Below are 15,123 nucleotides of genomic sequence, written 5' to 3'. Positions count from 1 at the left end.
GACTCAGTTACAAAAAGAAAGGGGAATGTAAGGATCTCTTAGGATAAAAGACCCCAAGACCAAGCAAGGACACTGAGTCAGAATATTAACCTCTTATGGGGAACTGAGGAATGCAATAATCTCTTGCTTGAAACTGAGGAATGAAATAACAGGAAATTGCCATTGTAAAAGTCCCTTGTTTGAAAAAAAAAGTTGATGTTATCATATTAATACAACTTTGCAGCTTGTACCTGCTTGTGTTTTTTGCCTTCAATAGCCTAGGCTGTGTTCATGTTTAGGGTCATAGTGTTTGCTCCCAAGTCTACACTGTGTCCCTGGCAGGACAACTTCTGTAACACCTAACAAACTTCTTTAATCTCTAAGCCCACTTTGATGGACTCATTCTCAGACCCTGTAAGAATTGAAATAACAGTGATTAAGTTGTCTTAGACACTAATGAGGGGAATTTGTTTTAAGGATATCTCAGGTAACCTCAAAGTAAGAATAGAGTAGGATCAGACCTAAAATCTAGAAGTAGCCATGAACATCCATTGGCAACCTGGGAATGATTGTCTCCTGAACCCACATACCTGTTTCAGCATTCTCACTGTTAAGAAAATGGAGGAAAACAGAAAAGGAATAGGCCAGACCCAATGATCAACAGGTGGGGACTGTTTATTGCCAGCAATGTGCATAGACCTTTCAGGTTTGGAGGTTGTTTGAGGGACTATATTTTGGATGGACTTATATAGGGCTTGTTTTCACAAAGAAGCAGAAAATAAAAAGTGGCTTATGCTCTCTTAGGCCACAAGGAGACTTCCTTGACCAGGCCCACAAGTTGAATGTTCTACACTGGATGAAGGGCTATTGTCCCCTGGGGACCAAGTGTTATATCCTTGGCCAGGCACCGATTGGAACCTGCCTGCTGACAGGCATGTGGCCACGCTTGTTTTCTTGTACCTGGTGTCTTGCTTGAGCTGGAGGAATTAGGCAGGAATCAATCTTTCACTCACTGTAACAAATTTTTCAAGCCAAATTGCACAGATTCCAGCCTGTTACCTTTCCTGCAGCAGAATGTGGGGACATCAGGTTATACAGTGCTGTGGCGTTTTAGTGAGAGCAATGAAAAGAGTCCCCAGTATGTGACTTCTGTTAGAGTCATAGGAACTCTTGAACAGAAAAGTGTTGGTAGCTAGTTGTGATTCAGCTAGCTGCAGAAGGTCTCTGGCATCTCTAAAGGAGAACTGGGTCTCTCTGTTGACTGCCACTGGCAGGTAAGAATGTTACTGTAACAGAATAGAGTTCTAATGCCTGTTCCCAGAGCTAGGGCTGGCTCTGATTAGTAGAACCAAAGGACGAGGCTTGGGAGTGGTAGAGGCTGGTGGTCAAATGAATCTAGCTGCTCAGCAGAAAATGGAATATGAATTTTACTAAGAAATACTGGAGCATCTCTTACTCATGAGATACCCTCAAATCAGGCTTTCACTGAGCTGGATGCAGAGCAAAACAAGCACAAAGCCGCTGGTAACAACCAAAAACCAGCCCTGCTTCTATTCCCTGCAAACATTCTCCAGGAAATATTGCACACCATGCAGAACAATTCCTACCAGATCTGCTGAGTTTCTGCTAGGCCCAAAAGTCGGGTTCCCTTTCCATTTTACTTTTCATTTTCAGTCTTTTTCTCTTGTTTGTTTTTCTATGAGATCTTCTTTTATTTGTATTTATACACACACACACACACACACACACACACACACACACACACACACACACACATTTGTGAAAATACCTTACAGAGAAGTTACAATTACATGAGTACATGAGCAAGGTAATGAATACATTTCTTATTAGGGAGGGTAAGAGGAAACAAAGTGGGAGGCAACAATGCTTGATAAGAAATGTACCCATTACCTTTTATTTGTATTCTGTGACAAGTGATCTGATTTTTCCCTGTTACTGCTTCCAGCACATGCTGCCCTAGGTCCAATTGAAAACTCTACCACAACGCCTGGACCTCTGCTGTAACAGCTTCACCTAGTCCTATAATTGAATCCCAGGAGGCTGGGAATATGGCTCAGTGATAGAATGCTTCCCTAGCATGCATGAATTCATGGGTTCGATTCCTCAGCAACACATAAGCAGAAAACACCAGAAGTGGTGCTGTGGCTCAAGTGGTACAGTGCTAGCCTTGAGTAAAAGAAGTTCAGGGGCAGTGCAAAGGCCCTGAGTTCAAGCCCCAGGACTGGCACAAAAAAGGAAAAAGAATTGAACCCCAGGGCTTCCGATGTCACATTTAGAAGGCATGTTTTCTTCCTACATTGCCTGTCATGTGTATCTACAGCTTTCTCTAACAAAGGTTTTTCATTGAAACTACAGTTGCTTACATCTTAGCCTTAGGATCTGATATAGGGATTGATCTCTGGGAAACAGGGCTGGTTGAAATGCAAGACATTTCCTTAGCACAATTCAAGGGCCTACTCTACTTGTTTTAATGTTCTGGGAAAGTTTTCTTTTTTTGGGGGGGGGTCCAGTCGTGGGGCCTGAACTCTGGGCCTGGGCACTGTCCCTCAGCTCTTCAGCTCAAGGCTAGCACTCTACCACTTAAGCCACAGCGCCCCTTCCGGGGTTTTCTTTTTGCTTATGTGGTGCTGAAGAATCAAACCCAGGCCCTCGAGCATGCAAGGCAAGCACTCTACCACTGAGCCACCTTCCCAGCCCCTGGGAAAGTTTTCTAAAGCAGTTTTGAAAGTTTGAAGCAAGAAAGCACCAAGCTCATGGCTGGTCTCATTAACTATTGGGTGAAAACTCCAGAAAAGTGGTGGGAGGTGGGGATGTCTTCCTGCTTGGCCCATAGTAGCACGGCATGCAGCTCTTCTGCAATCAAGCATATTTCTACTGATCATATGTGGACATGGCCAGCTCATCCTGGTACTCTCCAGGTAGTATTTCTTAGGCACCAGGAACTCCATGTAATGAAGTTCAGGGAGTTTACACAGTGCAGAGAAGAGGCGCTTGAGGGTGCAGGCTGACAGCAGGTTAGCAAGGAACTTGAGCTCCTAGAGATAGAGGCAGGAACACAGGCCCAGGATCATCATGACCACATAGCTATGGGTAATAGCACACTCCACTGGGGTCCACACCCGCACTATCTGGGCAACCTGTTGCCGGAGCTTGAGGAAAGTAGAGGGATATAAATGAAGCAGATTGTGTCTACTGAGGTGCAACACATCCAGCTGGGCAGCATGGATACAGTCTGCCAAGAAGTTCATGTCCACATGGTTCAGAGCACAATTGGCCAGGTCCAGCATTCTCAATCATGTCCTGAACGGGCTGTAGAACATGGAATAATCAGCACTAATCAGAGGAGTTCCATGTGAGCAACAATGGATGTGAGCAATCCATCTGCTTGTCTGCCACAGAGAACAAAGACTACACCTTTCAGGGCAAGTCTTGTTCTTACCTGACTGCATGCAGTCTATGAAAATAGTTTGTGACACATGATGCTACATGAAATGCAAATGTCTGTGTCCATAAATATGGTTCACTGGGATGCAGGCTGGCTCCCTTGCTTTCAGACAGTCTACAGCTGCTGGGCTTGCTGTGTGGTTCAGAATTAACCTGAACCAATGAAACCTTTGTCTTCATCTCACCTAAATGGCAGATTTTATCAACAACCATTTTCATATGAAAGGAGTTATGTACATGATCCTGGAGAGAACATCCACTCTGAGAGCTTGCTACAGAGGAAAGGAGGCATTAGTAAGAAAAAAGAGCCATTACTCTAACAATAGAAGAATCCATTACTGTAGAGCCAGGAAGGGAAAGCCAGACATCCCCAACTGAGGCACCATATCCACAATCCATTAATTCTGATTTAGATAGTGTTGGCAGCAAGCATCAGCAAAGGGGCAGCTGGGCCCTGTCTCTGACTGAGTCCCTCACTGTCTGTGCATGCCCCTCTTGATATCATCAGGCTTCTGAGTGTTGGGATTGCAAGCCTGGTTTTGATGCCTACCTTACACATTGTCTCTTTCTAACTAGAAGCAGTCCCCTGAGGTCCCTCACTATTCTGGATCACTCCTGGTCCTCCAACTTCTTTATTTCTCTTTTGTGCTCTCTTATGTGCAGCTCCAGAGAGCATTGAGCTTGGGGCTTTGTGAATAAGCTGTTCTTCTACCTATCACTCAGTGCCCCTACAGCCTGTGAAGCCAATGACCAGAGTGCTTGACCCATCCCTCCTCCTTTCAGTCTCTGAGATTCACCCTAGGAGAATCTGGATCTTCCCTGTCAGCATGGAGAGGGCCACACTCAGCTCTATCAGGTAAGTCATGTGACTGAGCTCTCAGGAGATGGAGCCAAGGAGGCAGTCTTCATGCTTAGAAGTTGGGACAGAAGTGAAGGGTGTGTCAAAGGCCTTAATGTGGAGGATGAGTGAAGTCAGACGAGGGAATCCCACCTGGGCTAACAACTGCTGCACATGCCAGCATGTAGCCTCACATTGTGGGCCACTTCCAGCTTGCACAGCTAACCTGTCCTGGCTAGGCCTAACACCTGCAGAAGCTACCCAGGGCTCAAGCTGTCTTCCCTGAATGAGGGGCAGTGCATTTGCAGAGCAGCCATACCTGCTGATTCCAGGGCCTGCACCACTATCTCAAAGTTGCCTTCAATGGGCTGGGAAGGTGGCTCGGTGGTAGAGCACTTGCCTTGCATGCCTGAGGCCCTGAGTTCGATTCCTCAGCACCACATAAGCAAAAGGAAAAAAGCCGAAAGTGGCGCTGTGGCTCAAGTGGTAGAGCGCTAACCTTGAGCTGAAGAGCTGAGGGACAGTGCCCAGGCCCAGAAGGGCCCCACGACCGGACTTCCCCCCAAAAAAAGTTGCCTTCAATGACAAAGAAATAAATGAGGACTTCAATAGGTCACCTAACTGCACAGGGCTCTGCCTGTAGTTGGCAGCATATTCTAGCCAGGAGCTCAGTGTAGTTCCATATTCCCAGAGCCCTTCCACAAGGGCATTGCTGTACCTGCACATCCCGGATACCCATAAGGTCAGATTTCTGCAGCTGATGAATCCTTTTAAAGAATTATTTAAGAAAGATTTTTCCTTTGTTTTATTTAGAAAAGAATATTTTAAAGGTTCATTCCCTGGAAAACACTTCCCCAGTTTTAAATGCCAAGACAAATAGTTGGGTTCCACATGAGAGTGCCATTAAGATACTAGAACTCTACGTACTTTTCAGGGATACAATGAATTTTGGGATGACTCAATGTTTTAGGTATCCATGATTCTAACACTAGATACATTTCTACTTTCTCAAAACACTGAGAAGAGATTTTGATTCCAAGAGACTTTGAAAAATAGTATGAAGTCTTTCATAACTCCGCATCAACTCTTCATTTTATGAACTTATTTTCCTAATATAATTTATGAAGCTTTATAGTTAATTATTTTCTCCAAAGTCACAAAATCATTTTTTGAAGATTTTCTAATAGGGATAAAGCTTTGAGACTGAAAGGTCAATATAATCCTTTTTGTCTACTATAATCAAGAATCTCTTAAAATTATTGTTGAATGTTAAATTCCTCCAAAGCCTATACTTGAATGGAATCGCTTCTATCTTGAGGGTATGAATTGTGTGTGCTTGGGAAAAGTTCCATTTATCCCATTAATATGTGGAGGATATTTCACAGTAAGGAGATCCAGGTAGTACTTACCCACTTTGGTCTCATCTCTGTACTCTGTGCGTTTGGGCAAACTTCAACTTTGTTCACGACTCATTTAACTTCTGTAGATTCTATGATGAAGATACTCTTTTTTTGTGGGGCGGGGTCTGGTTGTGGGGCCTGAACTCGGCCTGGGCACTGTCCCTCAGCTCTTCAGCTCAAGGCTAGCGTTCTACTACTTGAGCCACAATGCCACTTCTGGCTTTTTTCTTTTTGCTTATGTGATGCTGAGGAATTGAACCTAGGGCCTCAGGCATGCCAGGCAAGCACTCTACCCCTGAGCCAACTTCCCAGCCTGATGAAGATTCTCTTAAATTTAATTTTTTTCTAAAATATATCAGAAACCTGTAAGTATTCCTCAATACATCATGTATTCCCACAACTTATGCAATCCCTTCCTTTGATAAAAAGTCCTTCCTCTAATTAATATTAGCTAACTCCAATAGTATAGTATAAATAATTACTCAGGTTGAGGAGAGAAAGTTGTTCTATAAGTGAAATAAATACTTAGTTTTATCAAATTTTATCATTTTTAACCTCTGAAAAACTCTAGAGGTCCTAACTAAAAGCAGCTTTCATTTACACACACAAGAAAAGAGGTTAATTAATCTATTATACACTAAGAACAATGAACCTCTGACAGAAAAACCCATGGCATTTTTAATTATGGCTGTTATTATTATTTTAAGAACTTTTGTATCCCTTTTTATCCAAAGAAAAAAATTAGATACTATTCTTAAACAGACCAAGTTTCATTACCAAGAAAGGTAAAAGAAAACCTAAATAATGTGAGAAAATAACTATATATTATAGATTTTAACCTCAGAGAATATATGAAGAACTCCTCAATCAAGTAACACAAAAGGAAATTCACTTTAAAATAGTTGTGGAACTTCAACAAACATTTCTTCAAAGCAGAGAGATAAAGCACCACTAAGCAACCCCAAAGTTGCTAGGAAAATGCCATCAAAATCACAGGAAGATACTGCTTCATGCCTTCTACAATGACTGTGACTTAAAAAAAATACAGAAAATGGTCTGGGAATGTGGCTTAGTTGTAGAGTGCTTGCCTAGCATGCATGAAGCCCTGGGTTCAATTCCTCAGTACCACATAAATTGAGAGAGCTGGAACTGATGGTGTTGCTCAAGTGGTAGAGAAAAAGAAGTTCAGGAAGAGTGCCCAGACCCTGAGTTCAAGCCCCAGGACTAGGAAAAAAAGACTTGGCACAGCTAAGGTAATGAGAATGTAGAATGTTACAACCACATAGAAAACAAGTTGGTGAATCTTCAAAGAGTCTAACATAGAATTACAATATGACTCAACAATTCTATTTGTAAAGATACAAACAAACAATGGACAATAGAACTTACATGGATGCCAGTGTTCATTGTAGCCTTATTTATAAATACTGGAGAGAAACCTTCCGAATGTTCATTTATAGATGAATGAATAAACAAAATATGGCATCTCATAGTGTGGAAATTAATGTGCCACAAGAAATAAATTACACTCTGTCCATGCTGTAACATGGATTGCACCAACCTTGAAAAACATTATAAAACTAAGTATTTCAAACCAGACACAAAAGCATAGCTCATGTATGATTGTACTTATAAGAAATATCTAGAATAGACAACAGAAACTGATAGCAGATTAGAGATTGTCCACAGTTAGAGGGAGGAAGAGATGAGTGACAATTTATTGATTAATGATGATACAGTTTCTGTCGGGTCTTTGTCCGTCCCACGAAAGATGGACGGGGTCTGAGGAAAGGTAAGTGCGGCGCTCGCCCGTTCCCCAGCCTCCCTCAGCCCGGGAGACAATCAGACCCAGGAGGGAGCCAAATCCAGCAGGTAGAAAACTCATTTATTAACAGAGAGCAGCCCTTTTTAAAGACAAAAAGGCAAAGGAGGAAGAGGAACCAATCACTGTCAAGGTCATACCCTATCATGCACCTAAGCCTTCACGGACTGGTTAGGAACTGATCAGAAGGTAAATTGGGCTCTGCCCACTCTACTCCCTCCCAGCGCCATCTTTGCTGCCCATGTGCTCTACAGTTTCTGTTTGAAGCAATAAAAAATTTAAATACTGGTGATGGTTGCACAACACTATGAATATGAGCAATGTAACTTAAACACTTATATATTGGAAATTTGGTTATTTATAATTCACCACAGTTTAAAATGTCAAAACATGAAAATTAGTATTAAAGATGTGTTTCATGGGCTGATAAAAACCAAAATGACAGCTCAACATGAGTGGCTCATGCTTGTAATCCTAGCTACTCAGGAGGCTGTGACCTGAGGATTACAGTTTGCAGCTAATCCAGTCAGGACTTTTATCTCCAATTATATACAAAATAAACTAGAATTGTGGCTGTGACTCACATGGTAGAGAGCCAGCCTTGTGTGAAAAGGGCTAAGGGACTTGAGCTCAAGCCCCAGTACTAGCACAAAAGAACAAAAAAAAAACCCAAATGATAATGGTTGTTCTCAGCACTCAAGAAACCTACTAATTTTTGTTCTTTCTCAATGTTTCCCTAATGTTAGGATATGAAAACCACATCCAGGAACTTTTAAAAATTCATCTTTCCTCAGCGTTTCCATAAATGCATGGCAAATCCCAGAATTGCTATACTGATTTCTATTACAGGCTTGTGACATCATGATTTCAAAACCACACACAAGGGGCTAGGGATGCAGCTCAGTGGTAGTCTTCTTGCGAAGTGTGCACAAGACCCTGTGCTCCATCCCCACGACTTCTATGAAAAAACTCCAAATCACAACACACATACTCATAAACAAAAGTATTGTTTTAACTGATCATTTCCTATAAGAATGGCTTCTATTATTTCTTTGACTAATGTTTAGCAAATCTGTGGCTCCTAAGAGAGACACAATTTACACTAACAGAGTTAACTGAAGTGATAATTTATGTGGAAGGTAGAAATTTCTCATAAACTCTAACGGAGAGCATTATATTTCAAGTGGTACTAGGGAATTTCTTTTATCTTGCAGAAACCAGTAACATTTAGAGGCACATCAAAGACCTTTTAAAAGAAAATATGGGAAAGAATAACACGACCATTTAGGAATGCCTCAATTTCTTTTTGAGACAACAAAATAATAATAATAATCAGAATGAATATTTTCTGGATTTTGAAGATTCTGCGTATTAGCACAATGAAAATATGAAGTTTTTATAAAATTTAAAACTCTTCATTCTAACAGATCACATACAGTTGGATTTAAAAGTTTCTCTTTCTTATTTGGTAAAAGAAAATGTTACATTTTGTCTGGCTTGCCCCAGAGGATCAAAAAAAAGCAAGAAAATCCAAGTATTCCAGCTGGTTGCTGGTGGCTCATACATGTTATCTTAGCTGAGGATGAGATCTGAGGATTGCAGTTGAAAGGCCAGGAAGAAAACTTCCTGAGAAATTTATTTCCAATTAACCACCAAAGAAAGCCAGAAATAGGGCTGTGGCTTAAGTGGTAATGTACTAGCCTTGAGCAGAAATGTTCAAGTACAGGACCCTAGTCCTGAGTTCATGCCCCAGGATTAGCAAAAACCAAACGAAACCAAACAAAAAATACCACCCAAGAGAAAACCCCCAAATATCCCCTTTATTCCAATCTTGCTTTCTCAGATATTAGTGAGCACATGCCTGATAAATCCTGCCCCATATTGGTGAGCATTGTGCCCCCAGGAAAACTTGATCATTCTCCATCATGTAAACTCTGAAGTGGATGAGAAAGGGAAGTGTTTGAGACTTAAGCACTAATATTTCGTTTAGTATCTTTTTTCCAGTAGCAGGAAAAATTGATGAAAGTCTGTTATTGCAATATCTCAAAGCTGGGATTCAGCCGAGCTGCATTCCTGAGTTCATAGAAGAATTTACGTTAGGAAGTGGCGCTGTAGCTCAAGTGGTAGAGCGCTCGCCTTGAGCTGAAGAGCTAAGGGACAACGCCCAGGCCCAGAGTTCAAGCCCCACGACCGACAAAAAAAAAAAAAAAAAAAAAAAAAAAAGAATTTACGTTATGCTCCTCAGTTCAACAAGAAGAGGTCCATGTTTTTATTTTCCATGCTACTTCAACACTTCAACCCTTGACATTCAGATAGAACACACACACACATATGCCTTCAAGGGCTTCTCTTCCACATTTTGCAAAAGATAACGTTGAGCATGTAGGTTTAGGTATCCATTTCTGTTGTTGCCAGGGGCCAGCCTCGGATCACAATCCTCTACATACTCATCCTTCATAGCTCAAATTATAATGTGTACCATTATCCCTGCTTGTTGGTTGATCTTGAAACTCACATTTTACCCAAGCTGGCTTCAAAATGCAATCTTCAATACTACTTTCCAAGGTGGTTGAGCAAGTTTATACTCCGACCAACAATGCAGTAAGGTTCCCTTCTGTCCACATCCCATTCAGCATCTGTTGTTAATAGAGTTCTTAATTATAGCCAATCTACTGGGGTGAGGTGGAATCTCAATGTTGTTTTGATTTGTATTTCTTTTATGGCTAGGGAGGTTGAGCATTTATTTCTTCATTGGCCATCCTTCTTTCCTCTTCAGAGAAATTTCTCTTTCATTCTTTAGCCCACTTATTTATTGGGCAGTTGTTTCTTTGAGGATTTGTTGTTGGGGGATTTAATTGAGTTCCAGGTATATTGTAGATATGAGACACTTGTCCATTGTATGGCTATTGAAGATCTTCTCCCAATCAGTGGACTTCCTATTGATCTTGCCAGCTATGACCTTTGTCTTGCAGAAATTCTGCAATTTCATGCACTCCCAATTGTCCAACCTTTCCTTGATTTGCTGTGTTTCTGGATCTCTTTTACAAAAATTTCTGCCTGTGCCAAGGAGACCTAGGGTTTCTCCTATTTTATCTTGTAATTTTTTCAGGGTGTCTGCTTTGACACCCAGGTCTTTGATCCATTTGGAGTTGATTCTAGTACAGGGTGATATATAAGGATCTAGCTTTAGTTTTCTACAAGTGATTAACGAATTTTGCCAGCACCATTTACTGAAGAGGCTGTCTTTCTTCCATTCTATTTTTTTTAGCTCCCTTATCGAAGATTAGATGGCTATAGGTCTGTGGGTTCATTTCTGGGTTCTCAATTCTATCCCATTAGTCCTGAAGTCTGTTCTTGTGCCAGTACCAAGCTGGTATCATTACTATGGCTTTGTAGTAAAGTTTGAAATTTGGTATTGATATTCCTCCAGCACTATTTTTTCTGTTAAGGATCGTGTTTGCTATTCGGGGTATTTTATTATTCCATATCAGCTACTTTGAAAAATAGTATGGAGGTTCCTCAGAAGACTCCATATAGAGCTCCCCTATGACCCAGCAATACCACTTTTGGGCGTTTACCCAAATGATCACAAACAAGGCCACACTAAAGCTACCAGCACGACTACGTTTATTGCAGCATTATTTACCATAGATAAGATATGGAACCAACCCAAATGCCCCTTCATAGATGAATGGATCAAGAAAATGTGGTATATATACACAATGAAATTCTCTGCTTCCATCAGAAAGAATGGCATTGCCCCATTTGTTAGGAAATGGAAAGATTGGTACAAATTATATTAAGTGAAGTAAGTCAGGCCCAAAGAAACATAGATCCCATGGTTTCCCTTATTTGCAATAACTAGTATATGTCTGAGACAAGCAGAAACGGTCAGATAAGTTGATGTTAGGCAAAATGAACCCTAAGATAAGGACTCATGTTTTTTTTTCTTTCTTGTGATTTTTTCTTTTTTTGAGGGGGGGGTCCGGTTGTGGGGCCTGAACTCTGGGCCTTGGTACTGTCCCTCAGCTCTTCAGCTCAAGGTTAGCGCTCTATCACTTGAACCACAGCACCATTTCTGGCTTTTTTCTTTTTGTTTATGTGGTGCTGGGGAATTGAACCTAGGGCCTCATGCATGCAAGCAAGTGATGTACCACTGAGCCACTTTCCCTGCCCCTTTCTTGTGATTATTTCTAACATATTTATAAGATGATTTCTTTCTTGCTTTGTATGTCCCTCCCCCACAGTATAACCACTGTTTTCACTGTAGTTGATGTTGGTATAATTTGTGGAGGGGAAGGGAATAAACAAATTGTTTAAATAAGGATACAGGTGGATCCATTTCAACAATGAGATGTACAAGACGTTATGTCAAAAAACGAACTTTACAACTTTGGTGGGGGGGCGCATATGGGGGAAGGGAAGGGAAACAAAGAAGGAGGCAACAATGCTTGATAAGAAATGTACATTACCTTGCTCATGTAATTGTAACCTCTCTATATGGTACTTTCACAATTAAAAAATGCAATCTTCCCTATCTCCACCTCCAGAATAGCTAGGATTATATATATGCCACCGTGTTCAATGTAAAATTAACTCATTTTTTTGTTTGACTGAGGTTTCAACTCAGGGTGGCATTCTACCACTTTGTCCATACACCAGCTCTTATCAAGTTTTTTATCTTTAGTTTATGGATCACTTAATTCACTCCAAGTATCAATTTCATTTTAATTTTAAGAATTATAGTTTATTTTTGTTTTCCTTAAAATATTTGTGCAAAGGAAGGAATGTTCTGTTTGAAAAATAAAGATAGTTACCCTTTAAAATATTTACTCTGTATTGAAACTCTTAGAAGGCAAGGTATGGCTCAAGTGGCAGAGCACCATTCTTGAGTAAAAACCAAGCAAGCATGTGAACAAGCCCAATTTTACCGCACACACACACACACACACACACACACACACACACACACACACACACACACACACACACACACACACAACAACAACAACAACAACAATAACAACAACACTTGGCATGAAATTTTAAGCTTTACAGGTATTAATAATTTTACTTCTCACAAAAATGATTGTGTTAACTAATACCTATAGTTAACACACGAAAAGTCACTAGAATTATATATACTATTTTATTTTCCAGATGAGGAAACTGAGTCATGGGAAAGATCAGAGGATATTTTAGAAGAGGAAGCCAGGAATTCTGTTTTAGAACCCACAGGACTTAACACACCATTGACACTATAATACTGCTTGATTTAGTGTATTAAAAATCCCCTCTGAACATTATTTTTACCACACCTCTGATGGACTTCCTGCTCATTGTGTTGATTAAAATTTGACCACTTTCATTAATTCACTAAACATTTTCCCAGAGCTGCCCAGGCTTCTGAAAACACTAAGCTAAGAGATAATTTTGAGGGTCAAGTAAAAATCTGCAGAGATAGGTTTGTATGAAGCTAATGAAGTTTAAGCTTATCCTCTTGGGAGCCCTTCAAGATCTTGGAAGAGGAACAAGCTGTGGTCACCCAGTCAAAAATTTTGATACATTTTGAGACATATAAATTCAAATGGATAGAAATAGTATATCTTTCTAACCCAATATTCCTGTGTCGTTTGGCATGCTTTCTTCCCTTTTTAATTATTTTTAGATAGTTGTAGGAGTTTCAACTAAATGTGTCCCTTTACATGTACAGTGCATTTTGATCAGTTAATGCTTCCATCATTCTCCCCTCCACATATCCATTTCCTTGCCTATTTTCTAATATGTCTGAGTTCCATTTCCACATGTGCAAATTGAATATTATTACTATATTTGCCCACCATTCATCCCTCTATTTGTCTACTCACTTCTCCTTATTTCCCATCCCTCTCACTCATATTTGAGCTCCTTAGTATTCTTTTTGTTAAACTGTTGTTCAAAGTTGTACTAATTTATATTTCCACCAATTAAGGTTCCTTCTCCCCTCCTACTCCATTCTTGTCAGCATTTGTTGCTGTTTGTATTCTTGATGATGGCCATTATGTCTAGAATGAGATGGAATCTTGATTCTGTTTTGATTTGCATTTCTTTTTTGGCTAGAGGTCTTCTACAGGTTGTATTTTTAGGTTAATAACCATGTCCTTTGCTGTGCAGAAGCTTTTTAGCTTGATACAATCCTGTTTGCCAAGTCTCTTTTCTATTTTCTAAGTTCCTGGAGTTATATTTAGGGAGTTTCTGCCTATGTCAATACATTCTAATGTTTACTCTTTCCTGTAGTAAAGTTTTAAATCTTATATTGAGGTTTTTGATCCACTCTGAATTGATATTAATTTAAGGTGTGAGAGAGGTCATATATATGGACATTTGGTTTTCCCAGCACCATTTGTTGAAGAGGCTGTCTTTTTCCACCATACATTTTATCAGATAGCTGTGGGTTCTTGTATTCATTTCTTCGCCTTCTAGTCTGTTCCACTTCAGGTCTGTCATACTTTCTAGAGTGGCTAGGACTATTTTGAGATTAACTAAGGAGAATGTGAGTTGGAATTCATTTAGTTTGATTTTACAGAAGTCTCTGATAATCACATATTGAATAATTTATTTACTGATAGTGATTGTACTGTAGCAATAATTTTTATGGCACATTTTTAATAGAAACATTGAGCAAAGCTGTTTAATTGTTTAATCATTTGTTAATGAAGAGGAATTCATCACATAGATTGAGAGAATATTTTGGTTCTCTTGCTGATTGATATATATACATTTAAAATTGATGAAAGCAACATAATTGTTAGACACACAGGTTAATGAGTGTCTAAGTAAGTTGAAAATGATTTAAGGTTAGTCTCTGGACAGGAAAAAAATAAAAGGATCTGAGAATATAGAACTCACCTAGAAAAAACTTCAGAGAAAGGATTTCACAAACAAGACAATTCAAAACTGAAAATATGGAAGAATGAAAATATAGTCAATTATATTGTATGAAAGTATGAATTATTTTTTATAAAATATATTAATAAACAATTATCATTTTACAAAAGATTTATAGTATAACCTAAAATAGTAAAATACCTTTTCATTTCAAAGAATGAAAAAAAAGATACCAAAGGAATATGGGATAACTGCAAAAGACGTTACATATGGATAATGGGAATATCATAAGGAGTAAAGGAAAAGAAATAGAAAAAGTATTTGAAATAATAATGACAGAACTTTCCCCAAATTAATGTCAGGTATGAGCTACACTTTCAGGAGAAACTCTGGTAACAGCAAGTTACCAGAATGAATTCTGCAAACAACAATAAAGGCCCCTAAAAGAAGAAAAAAATCCTCACACAAACAGGTATATGTGGCATGCTGTAATAGTTCATGGTTATAAATTAAAAATAGCCAAAAGGTCTAAGCATCTTGCAGAACTGTAGTACAGGTGATGACAAGTCCCTGGACACTTTCCTGATGTCTATGACAATCAGAGGGAAACCTTCCTTGACCCCATGAGAGCAGAACTTTCTAGAGGATTACGAGGTTCCTATGACAATGAGTCTGAAATACCTTATTTTCCCTGTGGACAAAGTCATTACACTACTTATAAGCTATATGAATCTTAAAATGAAGCTTACTCC

General features: G+C 39.6%; 1 pseudogene; it reads right to left on the bottom strand.

The window, feature by feature from the left end:
• Positions 1-15,123, bottom strand: part of LOC138808609 (tubulin beta-2 chain-like) — a 113,648-nt pseudogene that overhangs the window by 35,741 nt on the left and 62,784 nt on the right.

Source organism: Dipodomys merriami, unplaced genomic scaffold (assembly GCF_024711535.1).
Source record: "Dipodomys merriami isolate MVZ:Mamm:240054 unplaced genomic scaffold, mDipMer1.0.p SCAF_46, whole genome shotgun sequence".
NCBI classification, from domain to species: domain Eukaryota; kingdom Metazoa; phylum Chordata; class Mammalia; order Rodentia; family Heteromyidae; genus Dipodomys; species Dipodomys merriami.
This window is presented reverse-complemented; position numbering and strand designations above follow the sequence as displayed.